This window comes from Oncorhynchus nerka, unplaced genomic scaffold (assembly GCF_034236695.1).
Source record: "Oncorhynchus nerka isolate Pitt River unplaced genomic scaffold, Oner_Uvic_2.0 unplaced_scaffold_4114, whole genome shotgun sequence".
In the NCBI taxonomy this organism is placed as follows: domain Eukaryota; kingdom Metazoa; phylum Chordata; class Actinopteri; order Salmoniformes; family Salmonidae; genus Oncorhynchus; species Oncorhynchus nerka.
In genome coordinates, this window is record NW_027037181.1 from 4,437 (window position 1) to 12,466 (window position 8,030).

An 8,030-nucleotide genomic window follows, 5' to 3' on the forward strand; every position below is an offset into this window, starting at 1 on the left:
TTGGGCCAGGTAACTACCAGACTGTTAACCAGACTGGGGGGCTGAGACAGGTAACACCAGACTGGGGGCTGGGCCAGGTAACACCAGACTGGGGGGGCTGAGCCAGGTAACACCAGACTGGGGGGCTGGGCCAGGTAACACCAGACTGGGGGGCTGAGCCAGGTAACACCAGACTGGGGGGCTGGGCCAGGTAACACCAGACTGGGGGGCTGAGGCCAGGTAACACCAGACTGGGGGGCTGAGCCAGGTAACACCCAGACTGGGGGGCTGAGCCAGGTAACACCAGACTGGGGGGCTGAGCCGGGTAACACCAGACTGGGGGGCTGAGCCAGGTAACACCAGACTGGGGGAGTTGAGCCAGGTAACACCAGACTGTTAACCAGACTGGGGGGCTGAGACAGGTAGCCACCAGACTGGGGGGCTGAGCCAGGTAACACCAGACTGGGGGCTGAGCCAGGTAACACCAGACTGGGGGGCTGGGCCAGGTAACACCAGACTGGGGGCTGAGCCAGGTAACACCAGACTGGGGGGCTGAGCCAGGTAATACCAGACTGGGGCTGAGCCAGGTAACACCAGACTGGGGGGCTGAGCCAGGTAACACCAGACTGGGGGGCTGAGCCAGGTAACACCAGACTGGGGGGCTGAGCCAGGTAACACCAGACTGGGGGGCTAGGCCAGGTAATACCAGACTGGGGGCTGGAGCCAGGTAACACCAGACTGGGGGGCTGAGCCAGGTAACACCAGACCAGATTAGTAAACCTCTGGTATCTACTGTGTTCCAGATTAGTAAACCTCGGGTATCTACTGTGTTCCAGATTAGTAAACCTCTGGTATCTATTGTGTTCCAGATTAGTAAACCTCTGGTATCTATTGTGTTCCAGATTAGTAAACCTCTGGTATCTACTGTGTTCCAGATTCAAGGTGTCTGGAGAACTGCCTCTCCTCCATGTGAAGATCTCAGACCAGAAGATCCAGGGAGTGTTGGACCTGGTCAACAGCATCCCCCTGCCCCAGAGTGATTCCACCCCGTCCCACCCCCACCCAGAAGGTACAGTTGGTGATGCCCCAGAGTGATTCCACCCCTTCCACCCCCACCCAGAAGGTACAGTTGGTATGCCCCAGAGTGAATCCACCCCTTCCACCCCCACCCAGAAGGTACAGTTGGTATGCCCCAGAGTGATTCCACCCCTTCCACCCCCACCCAGAAGGTACAGTTGGTATGCCCCAGAGTGAATCCACCCTTCCACCCCACCCAGAAGGTACAGTTGGTATGCCCCAGAGTGATTCCACCCCTTCCACCCCACCCAGAAGGTGCAGTTGGTATGCCCCAGAGTGAATCCACCCCACCCAGAAGGTACAGTTGGTATGCCCCAGAGTGATTCCACCCCTTCCACCCCCACCCAGAAGGTGCAGTTGGTATGCCCCAGAGTGAATCCACCCCCACCCAGAAGGTACAGTTGGTATGCCCCAGAGTGATTCCACCCCGTCCACCCCCACCCAGAAGGTACAGTTGGTATGCCCCAGAGTGAATCCACCCCCACCCAGAAGGTACAGTTGGTATGCCCCAGAGTGATTCCACCCCTTCCACCCCCACCCAGAAGGTACAGTTGGTATGCCCCAGAGTGAATCCACCCCTTCCACCCCACCCAGAAGGTACAGTTGGTATGCCCCAGAGTGATTCCACCCCCACCCAGAAGGTACAGTTGGTATGCCCCAGAGTGATTCCACCCCCACCCAGAAGGTACAGTTGGTATGCCCCAGAGTGATTCCACCCCTTCCACCCCCACCCAGAAGGTACAGTTGGTATGCCCCAGAGTGAATCCACCCCTTCCACCCCCACCCAGAAGGTACAGTTGGTATGCCCCAGAGTGATTCCACCCCCACCCAGAAGGTACAGTTGGTATGCCCCAGAGTGATTCCACCCCCACCCAGAAGGTACATTTGGTATGCCCCAGAGTGAATCCACCCCTTCCACCCCCACCCAGAGGTACAGTTGGTATGCCCCAGAGTGATTCCACCCCCACCCAGAAGGTGCAGTTGGTATGCCCCAGAGTGATTCCACCCCACCCAGAAGGTACATTTGGTATGCCCCAGAGTGATTCCACCCTTCCACCCCCACCCAGAAGGTACGAGTTGGTATGCCCTAGAGTGAATCCACCCTTCCACCCCACCCAGAAGGTACAGTTGGTATGCCCCAGAGTGATTCGACCCCCACCCAGAAGGTACAGTTGGTATGCCCCAGAGTGATTTCACCCCTTCCACCCCCACCCAGAAGGTGCAGTTGGTATGCCCCAGAGTGATTCCACCCCCACCCAGAAGGTGCAGTTGGTATGCCCCAGTTCACCAGTAGAGTAAGCTACACACACACCCATTATATTGGTACAGTTGGTATGCCCCAGTTCACCAGTAGAGTAACCTACACACACCCATTATATTGGTACAGTTGGTATGCCCCAGTTCACCAGTAGAGTAACCTCTACACACAGCCATTATATTGGTACAGTTGGTATGCCCCAGTTCACCAGTAGAGTAACCTACACACACCCATTATATTGGTACAGTTGGTATGCCCCAGTTCACCAGTAGAGTAACCTCTACACACACCCATCATATTGGTACAGTTGGTATGCCCCAGTTCACCAGTAGAGTAACCTACACACACCCATTATATTGGTACAGTAGAGTAGCCTACACACACCCATCATATTGGTACAGTTGGTATGCCCCAGTTCACCAGTAGAGTAACCTCTACACACACCCATCATATTGGTACAGTTGGTATGCCCCAGTTCACCAGTAGAGTAACCTCTACACACACCCATTATATTGGGACATTTGGTATGCCCCAGTTCACCAGTAGAGTAACCTCTACACACACCCATTATATTGGTACAGTAGAGTAACCGCTACACACACCCATTATATTGGTACAGTTGGTATGCCCCAGTTCACCAGTAGAGTAACCTCTACACACACCCATTATATTGGTACAGTAGAGTAAACCGCTACACACACCCATTATATTGGTACAGTTGGTATGCCCCAGTTCACCAGTAGAGTAACCTACACACACCCATTATATTGGTACAGTAGAGTAAACCGCTACACACACCCATTATATTGGTACAGTTGGTATGCCCCAGTTCACCAGTAGAGTAACCTACACACACCCATTATATTGGTACAGTAGAGTAGCCTACACACACCCATTATATTGGTACAGTTGGTATGACCCACCCAGTTCACCAGTAGAGTAACCTACACACACACACCCATCATATTGGTACAGTTGGTATGACCCAGTTCACCAGTAGAGTAACCTCACACACACACACACACACATCATATTGGTACAGTTGGTATGACCCAGTTCACCAGTAGAGTAACCTACACACACACCCATTATATTGGGACATTTGGTATGCCCCAGTTCACCAGTAGAGTAACCTACACACACAGCCATTATATTGGGACATTTGGTATGCCCCAGTTCACCAGTAGAGTAGCCTACACACACCCATTATATTGGTACAGTTCATCATGTCTAATAGTAATAGGATTGGCAATCAACTGTTTTCTTCCCCCTCCCATCTTGTTTCCACTAGATGCTGTATTTGTCTGAGGCCAGGCCCAACGTCCTGGGTTTACAGTCTACCGTCCTGCTGGATGCATTAGAGACAGGTGTGGTGGGGGGGGTTCTTCACTAAACTGTGTCTGCAGGAACTGATCCAGGCTCTGCTGTTATCTGACCAATCTTAACGGTTATAATTGGGCGTCAGGTAATCTGATCCTAGATGGGATGCTCCTCCTGTCCCCTGGTCTTTGTCTAAAATGGATGACACGACTCAGAGTTGTCTGTTGGGGACGGTGAGTCGATGTCGAGTGCAAGCCAGAATACAACAGCTCCCCCCTCAGGGAACAGAAGACTGTATTTTAGAGTCAGCGGCTCAACCTCCTTCATCGGGTCTAGATCAGACAAACAAGGGCATTTCCATGGCAACTATTACTGAAGAACAAAGACCAGGAGATAGAAGGACCATCTGTTACTGAAGAACAAAGACCAGCAGATAGAAAGACCATATGTTACTGAAGAACAAAGACCAGGAGATAGAAGGACCATCTGTTATTGAAGAACAAAGACCAGCAGATAGAAAGACCATCTGTTATTGAAGAACAAAGACTAGGAGATAGAAGGACCATCATTACTGAAGAACAAAGACCAGAGATAGAAGGACCATCTGTTATTGAAGAACTAAAGACCAGCAGATAGAAAGACCATCTATTACTGAAGAACAAATACCAGGAGATAGAAGGTCCATATGTTACTAGAAGAACAAAGACTAGGAGATAGAAGGACCATCTGTTACTGAAGAACAAAGACCAGGAGATAGAAGGACCATCTGTTATTAGAAGAACAAAGACCAGCAGATAGAAAGACCATCTGTTACTGAAGAACAAATACCAGGAGATAGAAGGTCCATATGTTACTGAAGGAAGAACAAAGACCAGAGATAGAAGGACCATCTGTTATTGAAGAATAAAGACCAGGAGATAGAAGGACCATCTGTTACTGAAGAACAAAGACCAGGAGATAGAAGGACCATCTGTTACTGAAGAACAAAGACCAGGAGATAGAAGGACCATCTGTTACTGAAGAACAACGACCAGGAGACAGAAGGACCATCTGTTATTGAAGAACAACGACCAGCAGATAGAAGGACCATCTGTTATTGAAGAACAACGACCAGCAGATAGAAGGACCATCTGTTACTGAAGAACAAAGACCAGGAGATAGAAGGACCATCTGTTACTGAAGAACAAAGACCAGGAGATAGAAGGACCATCTGTTACTGAAGAACAACGACCAGGAGATAGAAGGACCATCTGTTACTGAAGAACAAAGACCAGGAGATAGAAGGACCATCTGTTACTGAAGAACAAAGACCAGGAGATAGAAGGACCATCTGTTATTGAAGAACAACGACCAGCAGATAGAAGGACCATCTGTTACTGAAGAACAAAGACCAGGAGATAGAAGGACCATCTGTTACTGAAGAACAACGACCAGGAGATAGAAGGACCATCTGTTATTGAAGAACAACGACCAGGAGATAGAAGGACCATCTGTTATTGAAGAACAACGACCAGGAGATAGAAGGACCATCTGTTACTGAAGAACAAAGACCAGCAGATAGAAGGACCATCTGTTACTGAAGAACAAAGACCAGGAGATAGAAGGACCATCTGTTACTGAAGAACAAAGACCAGCAGATAGAAGGACCATCTGTTACTGAAGAACAACGACCAGGAGATAGAAGGACCATCTGTTACTGAAGAACAACGACCAGCAGATAGAAGGACCATCTGTTATTGAAGAACAACGACCAGCAGATAGAAGGACCATCTGTTACTGAAGAACAAAGACCAGCAGATAGAAGGACCATCTGTTATTGAAGAACAAAGACCAGCAGATAGAAGGACCATCTGTTACTGAAGAACAAAGACCAGCAGATAGAAGGACCATCTGTTACTGAAGAACAAAGACCAGGAGATAGAAGGACCATCTGTTATTGAAGAACAAAGACCAGCAGATAGAAGGACCATCTGTTACTGAAGAACAAAGACCAGGAGATAGAAGGACCATCTGTTATTGAAGAACAAAGACCAGCAGATAGAAGGACCATCTGTTACTGAAGAACAAAGACCAGGAGATAGAAGGACCATCTGTTACTGAAGAACAAAGACCAGCAGATAGAAGGACCATCTGTTACTGAAGAACAAAGACCAGGAGATAGAAGGACCATCTGTTACTGAAGAACAAAGACCAGCAGATAGAAGGACCATCTGTTACTGAAGAACAAAGACCAGGAGATAGAAGGACCATCTGTTATTGAAGAACAACGACCAGCAGATAGAAGGACCATCTGTTACTGAAGAACAAAGACCAGGAGATAGAAGGACCATCTGTTACTGAAGAACAACGACCAGGAGATAGAAGGACCATCTGTTATTGAAGAACAACGACCAGCAGATAGAAGGACCATCTGTTATTGAAGAACAACGACCAGCAGATAGAAGGACCATCTGTTACTGAAGAACAAAGACCAGCAGATAGAAGGACCATCTGTTACTGAAGAACAAAGACCAGCAGATAGAAGGACCATCTGTTATTGAAGAACAAAGACCAGCAGATAGAAGGACCATCTGTTACTGAAGAACAAAGACCAGGAGATAGAAGGACCATCTGTTACTGAAGAACAAAGACCAGGAGATAGAAGGACCATCTGTTATTGAAGAACAAAGACCAGCAGATAGAAGGACCATCTGTTACTGAAGAACAAAGACCAGCAGATAGAAGGACCATCTGTTACTGAAGAACAAAGACCAGCAGATAGAAGGACCATCTGTTACTGAAGAACAAAGACCAGGAGATAGAAGGACCATCTGTTATTGTATGGGATGAATCATGAATGAGTGGAAACATTTCTTTCACTATGGGATATGTTCTGTTTATGTCCAGACGTCGAAAGGTGATGTACACTGAGTGGACAAAACATTAGGAACACCTGCTCTTTTCATGACAAACTGTCCAGTCCAGGTGAAAGCTATGATCCCTTATTGATGTCACTTGTTAAATCCACTTCAATCAGTGTAGATGAAGGGGAGGAGTCAGGTTAAAGAAGGATTTTTAAACCTTGAGACAACTGAGACATGGATTGTGTATGTGGGCCATTCAGAGGGTGAAAGGGCAAGACAAAATATTTAAGTGTCTTTGAACGGGGTATGGTAGTAGGTGCCAGGCGCACCGGTTTGTGTGTCAAGAACTGCAATGCTGCTGGGTTTTTTGACGCTCAACAGTTTCCCTGTGTATCAAGAATGGTCCACCACCCAAAGGACATCCAGCCAACTTGACACAACTGTGGGAAGCATTGGAGTCAACATGGGCCAGCGTCCCTGTAGATTGCTTTGACACCTTGCAGAGTCCACGCCCCGACGAATTGAGGCTGTTCTGAGGGAGAAGGGGGAGGGGGTTGCACATCAATATTAGGAAGGTGTTCCTAATGTTTTGTCCACTCAGTGTATGTGTGATCTTTTTACACTATGCAAACTGTATGTAGTCTGTATGTAATCTATATGTAATCTATATGTAGTCTATATTACTCTATATATTTATCTTCCTCCTCAGACTCAGATGGAGAGTCATATTATATGTCTGTGGATGAGGAGCACCAACCCTCCGTCATAGAGGAACTGACTGACGTACACTTCAAGTTTGAAGTCAAAGCGGTACGAAGTGTTTTTTGTCATTTCTTTTCTCTATAATGTTCAAATAACCCCATAATCAAAGCAATACATGTTTCTATTGGTGACCCCAGTGGGAGTCGAACCCACAACTCTGGTGTTGCTAAAGCGCTATGCTCTACTAACCGAGCTACACAGGACCACTGTCTAAAGCGCTATGCTACACAGGACCACTGTCTAAAGCGCTATGCTACACAGGACCACTGTCTAAAGCGCTATGCTACACAGGACCACTGTCTAAAGCGCTATGCTACACAGGACCACAGATTCACTGTCTAAAGCAGTATGCTACACAGGACCACTGTCTAAAGCACTATGCTACACAGGACCACTGTCTAAAGCGCTATGCTACACAGGACCACTGTCTAAAGCACTATGCTACACATGACCACTGTCTAAAACGCTATGCTACACAGGACCACTGTCTAAAGCGCTATGCTATACACAGGACCACTGTCTAAAGCGCTATGCTTACACAGGACCACTGTCTAAAGCGCTATGCTACACAGGACCGCTGTCTAAAGCGCTATGCTACACAGGACCACTGTCTAAAGCGCTATGCTACACAGGACCACTGTCTAAAGCGCTATGCTACACAGGACCACTGTCTAAAGCGCTATGCTACACAGGACCACTGTCTAAAGCGCTATGCTACACAGGACTACTGTCTAAAGCACTATGCTACACAGGACCTCTGTCTAAAGCACTATGCTACACAGGACCTCTGT

The 8,030-nt window shown here is 48.0% G+C and overlaps 1 long non-coding RNA gene across 1 annotated transcript; it reads left to right on the forward strand.

Annotated features, from left to right (window-relative positions):
- Positions 1 to 1,463: 1,463 nt before the first annotated feature.
- On the forward strand, positions 1,464 to 7,293 carry LOC135566582 (uncharacterized). Its single transcript, XR_010462130.1, has 3 exons — positions 1,464 to 1,504; positions 3,606 to 3,681; positions 7,187 to 7,293. It is a non-coding gene; the product is annotated as an uncharacterized LOC135566582 (long non-coding RNA).
- The last annotated feature ends 737 nt before the right edge of the window (positions 7,294 to 8,030 follow it).